The 13,986-nt window shown below is 46.6% G+C and overlaps 1 protein-coding gene across 3 annotated transcripts in view; it reads left to right on the forward strand.

Annotated features, from left to right (window-relative positions):
* Positions 1-13,986, forward strand: part of LOC124612364 (fibroblast growth factor receptor 3-like) — a 427,961-nt gene that overhangs the window by 25,779 nt on the left and 388,196 nt on the right. The window lies entirely within an intron of this gene.

Genomic DNA, 13,986 nt, shown 5'->3' on the forward strand with positions numbered 1-13,986 from the left:
CGTGGAGGCCATGACATGAATTTCTGATCATGATCTCCACCACGACCGATCCATCTGTTTTCCAATCTCCTGTTTAAGAAATGCCGAACATCATGATGGAAGTGCGGTGGAGCACCATCCTCTTGAAAGATGAAGTCGGCGCTGTCAGTCTCCAGTTGTGGCATGAGCCAATTTCCCAGCATGTCTAGATACACGTGTCCTGTAACGTTTTTTTCGCAGAAGAAAAAGAGGCCGTAAACTTTAAACCGTGAGATTGCACAAAACACGTTAACTTTTGGTGAATTGCGAATTCGCTGCACGAATGCGTGAGGATTTTCTACCGCCCAGATTCGCACATTGTGTCTGTTCACTTCACCATTAAGAAAAAAATATTGCTTCATCACTGAAAACAAGTTTCGCACTGAACGCATCCTCTTCCATGAGCTGTTGCAACCGCGCCGAAAATTCAAAGCGTTTGACTTTGTCATCGGGTGTCAGGGCTTGTAGCAATCGTAAACGGTAAGGCTTCTGCTTTAGCCTTTTCCGTAAGATTTTCGAAACCGTCGGCTGTGGTACGTTTAGCTCCCTGCTTGCTTTATTCGTCGACTTCCGCGGGCTACGCGTGAAACTTGCCCGCACGCGTTCAACCGTTTCCTCGCTCACTGCAGGCCGACCCGTTGATTTCCCCTTACAGAGGCATCCAGAAGCCTTAAACTGCGCATACTATCGCCGAATGGAGTTAGCAGTTGGTGGATCTTTGTTGAACTTCGTCCTGAAGTGTCGTTGCACTGTTATGATTGACTGATGTGAGTGCATTTCAAGCACGACATACGCTTTCTCGGCTCCTGTCGTCATTTTGTCTCACTGCGCTCTCGAGCGCTCTGGCGGCAGAAACCTGAAGTGCGGCCTCAGCCGAACAAAACTTTATGAGTTTTTCTACGTATCTGTAGTGTGTCGTGATCATATGTCAATGAATGGAGCTACAGTGAATTTATGAAATCGCTTCAATCTTTTGTAATAGCCTTGTAGTGTTGAATCACTGGTAAACAACAGATCGCTGTTAGTGAATTGCAAGCATCTGTTCACTGATACCACAAACAGTCTGGAAGAGGACTTTAGTGTTTAACGTCCCGTCAGCAACAAGGTCATCGGAGCACAAGGGTGGAGAAAGAAAGTGACTGTACCCTTTCGAAGGAACCATCCCGGCATTTGCCTTAATAGACTTAGGGAAACCACGGAAAAAAATCAGAATGACAGGATGCGGGTCTGAACAGACGTCCATTGTGCTAACCGCCGCGCTACCCTGCTCGGTACAAATAGTCTGTTCAATTTTAGAAATGACAAAATTTCTCGCAGGTTCGAATCCTGCCTCGGGCATGGATATGTGTGCTGTTCTTAAGTTAGTTAGGTTTAAGTAGTTCTAAGTCTAGGGAACTGATGACCTCAGATGTTAACTCCCATAGTGCTCGGAGCCATTTGAACCAAGCTCCAGAATCCTGACCGTTCATTGGTGAACACCCGTCAGAGACAATAGGAAAGTATGTGGACTATGTGACATGAGTGGCTCATTTAATGTAATGACGTCTTCACTGGCCAGTTACGTCATTACGACCTCAAGTCACCTTTTACACCAAACGTCATGTGTAATTACTTATGGAGATACGGAGTATCAGTGGTACGGTAAAGCGTTGTTTCGTGATCAGATGGACCTCAGACAAACTATGCATGCCGTACCCCCCCCCCCCTCCCCCTCAACTCCCAAATTACTCCTGAAATGTTTGAGATTGTCTAGCTTCCTGACTGGATTGACCGCGTCTTCTTGTAACGTCATCCTTTAAGTGCCTTTTCAAGTGATGCTTCTCTTGTATGCCAGGAGAAGACAGTATCCTTTTGATTCCAAGGCACATACGTTGCATAAGTCATGGAAACGTCTTTTAGACACACATCCAATGATCACGTTGATCATTTTGAAGCCGGCATTCTCCAAAGAGGAATGACACTAGTTTCTCACGTAGTTCTTAGCGTACGTCCACCTCTCAATCTATCCGCAAGTATTGCTTCATATGTTCGACATCTGTGCGGCGTGAAGAATATACAAGCAGAATAGACATCAGAATATTTCCATCGCGGGCACGGTTATAGGTTGTACATCTTACTTGGGGCAGAAGCAACGTTAACTGGATGGACTTGTCTGTACGAGAGTACGTGTAACAACTTAGTTTCGGTCAACTGACGGAGCTCAAAGCAGTCTATATTCCTTGTGCTAATTCCTAGTCTGAATTTTTCCGCAGTACCCACTCATCAACATGCACACACACACACACACACACACACACACACACACACACACACACACACACAGGCGCGCGCGCGGAAACTCACATGTAGCTTGTTGCGTTCCTCTCCGCTGCACTCTTCCAAGAAAGCTATCTGGGAAGAGGCGCCACAGCCGCCAGCATAAAAAAAATCACAGAGTTCTTGCGTAGACTTCTTTGGGTTTGCAAAGCGCCACGCTGAAGCCTTCTTCACTTACGATCATACTACAGCACATACGAATGATGTTTGGACTACTTCTTTTGACAACTACCGAGGTCTCTATTGTAGGCTTTCAATTATAAAAAGCTTACTAAACTCGATTCGGAAGTTACCTTTACCGTAATGAAATAAGAATGTGACACTCGCTATTTACTGAGATCTTATCTGACGATTATTGGTTCGGATACTGATATGACAACAAGCCTCCTATAATAAACTGTTTATCCGATGCCTGCAGGCGCCAATGTTTCGGCTCCAGTACAACAACGGAAAATATAAGCGATATTTTCAGTGCGATCTCGGATCAGCCCCGAGGCGAAGAATGTACTAGATGCACTGTGAAAATTTTCCACACAACTGAACGAAACTGAAGAGTAGCTCCAGTCCCTGCCCAAATTTTGTCGTTGCAACAAACCACATCAACGTTGAGGGCGTCCGCTACAGTTGGGGATGCACCCAGCTTCCTCCAGTCGGCGCCTGAAGGTGACACCAGACGTATGTTCCCGAAACGTCACGGACACATTGCTAACTGACGCAGTTTGTGACGCGAGAGTATTTTGTTTGGCGTTTCATGCCATTTAAGCGTCTGAGGCGGAATAATCTCGAAATTATATTCTGCAAAGACGGGAAAAAGCCTCAGATTACCACTGTTTCGCCCGAGTGTGTACTACGTACAGAAGTACTTGTACTTTTTATGTAATACCTGTTCGTCACGCAAATTGTCAACGCTGTTCTTACCAAATCGATAACGGAAATTAACGAACTAGGTAAAACTTCTAAGTCGTGATAAAGTAACCTGTCGTCATCAGTGAAGATGTCAAATTTGACTCTGAAGATCTGTAATCTTCCATTATCGAAACATCGAGTTGTTTGGAGACGTCTTGTGCAGTTCGTAAATGTCATCGGTTCACAGCAACTTTGCACGTGAACGTATGGTGGAACGATCAAGTTCAGTAGACAATGATGGCGTGTGTTCATCCTTCCTAAGTGAATAATTTAGCAATGATTACGTTACACAGGTTGTGTTCCCACATTGTCAAGATCGTCGAATATTTGCAAATGCTAACTAAGCAAAAGTAAAGACTCCGCTCCGTACTGCACAGACTAGAATCGACAGAAATAACTTTATTTTAGCGCAAAAGCTTAAAAGATCATTAGCTGAGAGATGCCCAATTAGAGCAGCGTTACGGGAAGGGAAGCGGCTCTCTGAACGGGGGGCATCGCGAGCAAGGGAAAAGTCCCAGCTGGCGCGCGATCTGGCAAGCTGCGGGCGGCTTCCCAGAAGGCGCTGCGCTGCGAACAGCAGCCGGGTCCATTTCAGAAGTTCCTGTTACTAACGCAGTCTCAGGAATAGCTCAGCACGTATCACTGTTCCGGCGAAAGGGAATCTTTTCGAGGGAACGATAGGCTACTTGCCGTTTGTAGGGAATGCTGCTATTCAGCTTTCTGTACTAAGTTCACTACAAAATATAATTTTCTACACGTCAGTTTCCTTTCATCTGTTCTCAAATCGTGCCGTTCATAATCATATTCCTACTAGTAAGCGAAAATTATGTGCGGTTTATTTGGCAAGTCTTTTCATTTCCGCGTAACTTCGTGCTTTCTGCAGTCCCGCCTCGACCTCCCTCTATATTTCTTACCTCCACACATCTCTAAGTTACCAAAATGATGATTCATCGGCAACTGTGAATGTTACCTGTTACACCGATGCCTTTAATCAATTTGCGCCATAAATTTCTTTCTCCCAAAATCGATTCAATACCTCTTCATAGTTATCCAGCCGGCACAGCTAATGTTTAGTATTGATTTACTTACATATACATTCTCCGAAAGGCACTATACGGTGCATTGCGGATGTTACTTTGTGCCTCTGCTGTTCTGCCTTTGCTTTTCCACTCGCAAGTGGGGCGAGGAGATCCAGTTGTTTACGTGCTTCCGTACGAACCTTGATTCATCGTATCTTGCCTTCGCAGTCCTTACACGAGATGTATGTTAGTGCCATTAGGATCATTCTGCTGTCTGTTGCAAATGTCGGTTTATAAACTTTAATAATAATGTTTCGCATACGAGTAGCTAATTCACTTGGAGGTGATAACCAGGTAAGTAGAATTATTAATTTCATACAATGATCGGCGCTAAGCAGTCACATGTTGTATTTGTTGGCCATTGCCAGTTAGAGACTCTTCCGATGTCCACTGACATGTTCAAGTGAATGAAATAGTACATAGTTGAGACGTAATAGGAAGTGATAGCATAGCGTTCTTTGTACGATAAGCCTTAAAACGTCTTACTTGTAGGATTTGTGCTGTACGAAAACTACGCAAGAGGCCAATATCGCCTGACAGTTATGCTACCGAGCACCTGTTTCGCCTTTGCGTTTGGCGGGTTGCGCGTCTCAGCATTACTAGGGGTAGCGATCGCGCCGATACTGTTCAGATCGCGACCCTGGTATATGAATGCCTGTAATGGCTGATGCAACTGGTTTCGGTTATACCGGTTTTGTTCATCTCCATTTCAGACTGATTGTTCGAACCGCTCAAAATAACCAGTTTCTGAAATACCCGATTTTCTGTTTTTTATTGCTGTTGTTTCCAGTAATAAATGTAGACATCGGTTCCTCAGACTTTGAGCATGTACGTTTCAGGACACGTAGAAACAAATTATCAACTAAAAGAGGTAAATAAAATGGAAGTTAGTCCGTCCCCCGCTTTTTTTGAAAAGTTATCGGGGTTGGGTACCACAAAAAATGAACAGTTTAGATAGCACAAAAAATGTTTACAGGAATGAATGAAATGACTAATTCAAATTTTAATTACGAATTAATTCATTGCTGAATACTTAGTGTCCAATCTGTTCATAAATATTCGTTCTACAGTGTGTTGATCGGCAAATGGACTCCTTTCATCAGAAATAGTATCACTCAAAGACGATACTAATCCTTCAGAAGCTACAGAAGTTCCTACCAAAGATAAATATTTTAGGACTACAAATGACAAACGTGGCGTATGTCTTTTACTCTGCTTCGAAAGAAGGAAAGGATCACTGCTTCTGGGTAGTGAAGTATGCTGAAAGTTACGCTCTATTCCGTTCGGAAACGAAATTTCAGGCCCCACTAGCCCGCTCTTGGCTACTTCCTGATCATAAAATATGAAAAACGGTTTGCAGTTGTTGTGAACTCTTGCCTTCGAAATAAAGGTGAAAATACGCCGGTATCATCCAGGCAGTTATTTGTGACAGCTTTTCGTGGTTCATATACATTTTTGGTTCAAATGGTTCAAATGGCTCTGAGCACTATGGGACTCAACATCTTAGGTCATAAGTCCCCTAGAACTTAGAACTACTTAAACCTAACTAACCTAAGGACATCACACACACCCATGCCCGAGGCAGGATTCGAACCTGCGACCGTAGCAGTCCCGCGGTTCCGGACTGCAGCGCCAGAACCGCTAGACCACCGCGGCCGGCATGTACATTTTTCTAGACAATGGATCTGTGTAGAACTGCGCGGCAGGAGGTTCTGTAATAATTTCGCCCTTATGTCTTTAGAGCTACTTAGGAACTTTTCAGATAGAAATTTTGCTCCACTATGTTTTAGAATAGAGTTTTCTGAATGCATTTTCGAACATGGCCACTAGGGAAATAACAAGAGTTCGTGTAATGTACTCACCTCCATTAGACTTTGTGGCCTCATCGAAAAGCATTAAAATATCCAATAGTTCCGACAGCAATTCAGTGCAGTTAAATACCTCCAGACTAGGGACGCCGCCAATCTGCAGTACAACCGACCCTTGGCGGCGGCGGCAGCGAGAAACTGTCGTGTGGACAGGGTGCGGGCGAGTCTCGCACCGCACGGCAACAGCTGCGTTACTGTCCCACCAGTGCTGTGCCGATTCTTGTGTAATGCATTTATTGCTAGTTTCTTTCCTACAATAACTTAATGTTGCAAAGTAACGGAAATTTTACGAATAAACATTACTTGTTTTTTAAAAACAGAGTTTTATTTAAAATCCAAAAATTTTAGCACTACAGTTATGGCAAATTTAATAACATAGTTATTATTTTAAAAAAATTTAAGAACCTGTCATAAAAGTCAGCAAATACCAGAAAATACGTGTCATTCAGAAATAAGACAACGGTATCGGTTTTAACTGGTCAGTTTTTCCCATCCATATTTTAGTTCTGCATTTTTTTCTAATTTTTATATATTTTTGTGCTTTCTCAGTAACTGATTTTTGTTATAATACCATTCTACACTGAAGAGTCAAAGAAACTGGTACACCTGCCTAACAACGTGTAGGGCCCCCGTGAGCATGCAGAACTGCCACAGCACGACGTGGCAGGAAGTCGACAAATATCTGAAGCAGTGCTGGAGGGAATTGACACAATGAATCCTGTAGGGCTATCCATAAATCTGTAAGAGTGCGAGGGGGTGGAGATCTCTTCTGAACATCATGTTGCATGGCATCCCAGATGTGTTGTAATGTTCTTGTCTGGGGAGTTCGGTGGCCACCGGAAGTGTTTAAACTCAGAAGCCGCGCGGAGTAGCCGAGCGGTCTTAGGCACCTTTTCACGGTCCGCGCAGCTCCCCCCGTCGGAGGTTCGAGTCCTCCCTCGGGCATGGTTGTGTGTTGTCCATAGTGTAAGTTAGTTTAAGTTAGATTAGGTAGTTTGTAAGTTTAGGGACTGAAGACCTCAGCAGTTTGGTCCCATAAGACCTTACCACAGATTTCCAAATTTTAAACTCAGAGGAGTGTTCTTGGAGCCACTCTGTAGCAATTCAGGATGTGTGGGGTGTCGCATTGTCCTCCGGGAATTGCCCAAGACCGTTGGAGTTCACAACGGACATGAATGGATGCAGATGCTCGGACAGGATGCTTGCGTACGTGTCACCTGTCAGAGTCGTGTCTAGACGTATCACTCCAACTCCACACGCCCCACACCATTACGCAGCCTCCACCAGCTTGAATAATCCACTGCTGACATGCAGGGTCCATGGATTCATGAGGTTGTCTCCATTTCCGGAAATGTCCATCCGTTCGATACAATTTGAGACCAGACTTGTCCGACTAGGCAATATGTTTCCAGTCATCAACAGTGCAATGTCGGTATTGACGGGCCCAGGAGAGGCGAAAAGGTTTGTGCCGTGCAGTTATCAAGGGTACTCGAGTGGGCCTTCGGCTCCGGAAGCCCATGTCGATGACGTTTCGTTGAATGGTTCGCACGCTGACACTTGTTGATGGCCCAGCACTGAAATCTGCAGCAATTCGCGGAAGGGTTGCACTTCCGTGATGTTGAACGATTCTCTTCAGTCGTCGTTGGTCCCGTTCTTGCAGGATATTCTTGTGGCCGCAGCGATGTCGGAGGTTGGATGTGTTACCTGATTCCTGACATTCACGGTACACTCATGAAATGGTCGTACAGGGAGATCCCCACTTCATCGCTACCTCGCTTAAGCTGTGCCCCATCGCTCGTGCCCCAACTGTAACACCAAGTTCAAACTCACTTAAATCTTGATTACCTACCATCGTAGCAGCAGTAACCGATCTAACAACTGCGCCGGACACTTGTTCTCTTATATAGGCGTTACCGACCGCAGCGCCGTATTCTGCCTGTTTACATATATCTGTATTTGAATTCACATGCATATACCAGTTTCTTTGGCCCTTCAGTAATAAAATCAACTATCTTGAAGACAGCAGGAGATACTTGAATTTTACTAGTTTTCACAACGGAGTATTTCTTTAATCGCAATTAACTAGAAAGTGTTAACGGTGTGCGCCAATTCGAGGTACGAGGGCAGTTCAATAAGTAATGCAACACATTTTTTTTCTCGGCCAATTTTGGTTGAAAAAACCGGAAATTTGTTGTGGAATATTTTCAAACATTCCCGCTTCGTCTCGTATAGTTTCATTGACTTCCGACAGGTGGCAGCGCTGTACGGAGCTGTTAAAATGGCGTCTGTAACGGATGTGCGTTACAAACAACGGGCAGTGATCGAGTATCTTTTGGCGGAAAACCAGGGCATCTCAGATATTCATAGGCGCTTGCAGAATGTCTACGGTGATCTGGCAGTGGACAAAAGCACGGTGAGTCGTTGGGCAAAGCGTGTGTCATCATCGCCGCAAGGTCAAGCAAGACTGTCTGATCTCCCGCGTGCGGGCCGGCCGTGCACAGCTGTGACTCCTGCAATGGCGGAGCGTGCGAACACACTCGTTCGAGATGATCGACGGATCACCATCAAACAACTCAGTGCTCAACTTGACATCTCTGTTGGTAGTGCTGTCACAATTGTTCACCAGCTGGGATATTCAAAAGTTTGTTCCCGCTGGGTCCCTCGTTGTCTAACCGAACACCATAAAGAGCAAAGGAGAACCATCTGTGCGGAATTGCTTGCTCGTCATGTGGCTGAGGGTGACAATTTCTTGTCAAAGATTGTTACAGGCGATGAAACATGGGTTCATCACTTCGAACCTGAAACAAAACGGCAATCAATGGAGTGGCGCCACACCCACTCTCCTACCAAGGAAAAGTTTAAAGCCATACCCTCAGCCGGTAAAGTCATGGTTACAGTCTTCTGGGACGCTGAAGGGGTTATTCTGTTCGATGTCCTTCCCCATGGTCAAACGGTCAACTCTGAAGTGTATTGTGCTACTCTTCATAAATTGAAGAAACGACTTCAGCGTGTTCGTAGGCACAAAAATCTGAACGAACTTCTCCTTCTTCATGACAACGCAAGACCTCACACAAGTCTTCGCACCCGAGAGGAGCTCACAAAACTTCAGCGGACTGTTCTTCCTCATGCACCCTACAGCCCCGATCTCGCACCGTCGGATTTCCATATGTTTGGCCCAATGAAGGACGCAATCCGTGGGAGGCACTACGCGGATGATGAAGAAGTTATTGATGCAGTGCGACGTTGGCTCCGACATCGACCAGTGGAATGGTACCGTGCAGGCATACAGGCCCTCATTTCAAGGTGGCGTAAGGCCCTAGCATTGAATGGAGATTACGTTGAAAAATAGTGTTGTGTAGCTAAAAGATTGGGGAATAACCTGGTGTATTTCAATGCTGAATAAAACAACCCCTGTTTCAGAAAAAAAATGAGTTGCATTACTTATTGAACTGCCCTCGTATGTTCAGAAAGGTAATGGTGGAAGACCGATGTGGTGCAGATATCGATCAACCATAACAGATGCCGAGATTGTGCCGGTAGTCCTGAAGCATAGGCTCTTTCCGGACGCCTGTATAACTCCTAATAATATTCGCTTCCTAGTTCCGTCATCTGGTGTAAAACCCGTTCGTAATTGTTAGCTACTCGTACAACTTCACGAAGACTATTTTTGCGTCACGAATGGCCTTTCTTCATCGAAAGCAAATATTCTTTAATTTGTCTTACTGCCTCAGTAAGACAGAATTTAAAAGAGGGCGGCCTTTTGTTGGCAGTAGTGGAAGAAAGTTGGATGTTTCCGTATGACAGCTAAGGCTGAAACGACCTCGTTTCGGTTTTGCCACTTCCCGATTTGGCCGCACGAGGAGAATCGAGGCCACTGCGTCTGTGCCGCAGCCGTCATAGCACTCGCGTGTGGAAACCCGCAGGATAACGGAGTCTGCAGAAGAAAATGCCCCGCTTTCCGGGCGAGTAAACAGCGGCGTTATTGCGGGCGGCGAGCGACGCTTCCCGCACCGGCCTGACTCACCCCCGCGGTTGTGACTGGCCGCAGCAGCAGCAGCCGCCGTATCCGCGAGGCCGGCCGTAACTCGCGCCGTGGCGGGCCGTTTGTTTTGGCCGGCGGCGAAATCCTGCGTGCGGCTGACACAGGCCAGCGGCCGGCCTCGGCCAAACCGAAATACCCGCACCCTCCATTCCCTTCCTCTCCCCGTCCCTTACCTTACCACACCTTCCTCCCGTTTGTTTGTCCAGGGGATCTGGACCTGGGGGCTTCCAGCTTTCTGGTACCGCCGGTGACCGGTCCACCCGTGGGGGCGAACGCTGCAATACGGCAGCCCGGCAGTTAATTCCGATACTTAGATACGGTACTTACAGAGCGATCACTGCTCCTATGGAACTACCCACTGCGCCAATAACTGTAAGTCTAGAATGAGATTTTCACTCTGCAGCGGAGTGTGCGCTGATATGAAACTTCCTGGCAGATTAAAACTGTGTGCCGGACCGAGACTCGAACTGGCGACCTTTACCTTACGCGGGCAAGTGCTCTACCATCTGAGCTACCCAAGCACTTGCTCGCGAAAGGCATAGGTCCCGAGTTCGAGTCTCGGTCGGGCACACAGTTTTAATCTGCCCGGAAGTTTCAACTGTACGTCTACTTGCCCCTGTCAGAAGCTACCGCCCACGACTCTTCTGCCATGCACACAGTCTCAGCATTCCATCCAGCCGCAGCCGCTCCAATCAGAATCCCCTTAGTGGTCGCATACTAATGCGCGTCTCGTGAATCGCAATGCCAAAGTCCAGTTTCCTGGTTTAAAAGCTAGATGTTCTCCCCACAGTAAACCTTTATTCTACATAGTCCTTTTTTTTCTTTTTTTTTATAAATGGTTCAAATGGCTCTGAACACTATGGGACTCAACATCGGAGGTCATCAGTCACCTAGAACTTAGAACTACTTAAACCTAACTAACCTAAGGACGTCACACACATCCATGCCTGAGGCAGGATTCGAACCTGCGACCGTAGCGGTCGCGCGGTTCCAGACTGTAGCGCCTAGAACCGCTCGTCCACCCCGGCCGGCAATCTTTCTTCAACAACCCTCCGAATTATTCAGTTTTGCTTTGGCCGCACCATGAAGAAATCGCGAGACGCGCAGCTGACGTTTAGTTAGATTAATCCTTGCGAAAGTATTACAGTTACGGTCATCGAACTTGAATGGAGACACCAAAAAGTAATCTAACGTTCTCGCGGAAGGAGGGTCGGCAGATCTAGAATATAGTTAGTACTGATAAAATATGTCAGTGGCATGTCAGGTGCAAGGCTCTTAAGAACAACCTAGCAGATAATAGGATGGGTACAGAACGAGGGAGACCAACAGTTTGATCTCACTCGATGTGCGAAATGACTACTGAACGAAAGCTGTTGGTAGTATCCATTGAAAGCGGTTTTTGGCATATGCAAAACGGAACTACCGAAGAGATACGTATGTTAAACGGGATAGTATGTTAGTGGAGTTAACGCTGCGTGACGTCTGGCTCTCCCTTTTTCTGTCTCTCTCTCTTAGCTACAGTGTCGTGAGCTACTGAGTGGAGAGTCAGTTGGAAGGGTGGCCGCTGTGTCGGATCGCTGGAGTGGTGGGAAACTCGAGCAAGCCGGCAGCGCCGAGCACCGCCGTGACGGGCGCCACCTGCTGCGCCGCTCCCGGGTTTGCTTTGCTTTCGCGCCCGGCCAACACGATACTCCTTGTAGGCCGGGCCGGCCGCTGAGCCAGCTGGCTGCGCAGGCGGTGACAGCGGAAGCCGCTTCCTGACTGTCGCAGCGAACGACGCTGGCTGTCAGCGTCGCTCTGTCACCGAAACAGCTCCATTTACGTAGAACTGACTTACTTTCCCCTGAGGTTCCATTATAATTATACTCAAAAGTGCAGTAACCTAGGAAGTAACGCTGTAAACTCATACTCGCCAATAGCTAACATCAGAATCCGCATCTACAGCATTGATTTTGTTATAGATTTTCACTAAATTACTTATGGCAAACGGTGGAAAGGGTCCCGCAGTAAGGAAGCTATCACCTCCTGTTGTTACTCTTGTACATGTTTGTGAGCTGTTCTGCATCTGAGCCGACCGTAGTGGCCGTGCGGTTCTAGGCGCTGCAGTCTGGAACCGCGAGACCACTACGGTCGCAGGTTCGAATCCTGCCTCGGGCATGGATGTGTGTGATGTCCTTAGGTTAGTTAGGTTTAACTAGTTCTAAGTTCTAGGGGACTAATGACCTCAAAAGTTGACTCCCATAGTGCTCAGAGCCATTTGAACCATTTTCTTCTGGATCCGATAGTTAACAGCAACGTCGATAGTACTTTAATGTCTCCCCACACGTTGCGCTGGGTTCACCGGACGCCTCGCGTAATACCATGACGTAAGCTTCCTTCTTCGGCTCCAAGCTCTCCAGAATACATCCTGGTATTCTCTGCAGGACAGACACCTCTGTAACAATTGATAAGCTGGTGAACGTCTCAAGAGTCACCAAAATACAAGAAATTCTCGTAGGTAGTTTTTATCCTCCACCGTTCCCACATTATTAAAATTTCTATCATTGCCTTATCCCATGTTCCACCAGTTTCCTCTCTTCTAATAAACAATAAGCATTTACTTCTATCTCCAATCTGCGATTTTTTTGTCTTATTTCAGTTGCTATCTCTTCATTTCCTACCTTACCTGTACGCTTATTTTCTTACTGGTTTGTATATCATCACATGTCTAGCGCCTCAGCTTCATTGTTCTGTCCTCCCCCTACGTTTCACACATAAACGCATGCTGAGATCCCGTAACTCACTTTGTCACTTCTATCGCCACCTTGCAAACTGGCCAGGTCAGCTTGTCCAGTATACGCTAATCGCTGTCAGGAACTTTGCAACAGCATCTCTGAGCGCCTACCTGCCCCATGATTCACGGCAGGATGGTACTGCTCAGCAGGCGCTCAGGGCGGATGCTCCCAGACAGCTCGGAGGCGCCGTAGCGAACGGAATATTATCTCGGCCAGCCAAACAATGCAGCGAGTACACTTGCGCAGTTTGTAAAGTATTACAGAATGGAGCATTTTTATCTGACAAGTGTGCTGTCACCGCCAGACACCACACTTGCTAGGTGGTAGCCTTTAAATCGGCCGCGGTCCGTTAGTATACGTCGGACCCGCGTGTCGCCACTATCAGTGATCCAGCACCGCCACACGGCAGGTCTAGTCTAGAGACTCCCTGGCACTCGCCCCAGTTGTACAGCCGACTTTGCTAGCGATGGTTCACTGACTACAGACGCTCTCATTTGCAGAGACGACAGTTTAGCATAGCCTTCAGCTACGTCATTTGCTACGACGTAGCAAGGCGCCATATTTAGTTACTGTGAATGTATTCTGAACAGATAATATTGTGAATCATGTACCGTCAAGAGCGACGTTCATCATTAATGGATTAAAGTTAAGTATCAAACTAATTACGTCCGCTTTCTGAATTCTCATTTCTTGTCATGTTCCAGACTTCACGTCAGTATAGTCCTTCCCTCCTCACGCCAGCCTGCGTGAGCCAAAACGCGTGCATTTCGGCCTCCACTAGTAACACGGTGTTGGCTCTTCTGCCAACACAACAACAAGTTGTGTGCCGTATGATCATTGAGTGGAAATAAGGGAAGAGCAGTGAGTCCTTCACACTATACTCAAAACTTAAATGTACCAATGCAGGGTCAAAGGCCCGCAAGTGAACGTCGTACAGCCACCTACTAGACGGAAGTGATGAAACTGTGCAGAATTTCGGATGC

Source organism: Schistocerca americana, chromosome 4 (assembly GCF_021461395.2).
Source record: "Schistocerca americana isolate TAMUIC-IGC-003095 chromosome 4, iqSchAmer2.1, whole genome shotgun sequence".
Taxonomy (NCBI): domain Eukaryota; kingdom Metazoa; phylum Arthropoda; class Insecta; order Orthoptera; family Acrididae; genus Schistocerca; species Schistocerca americana.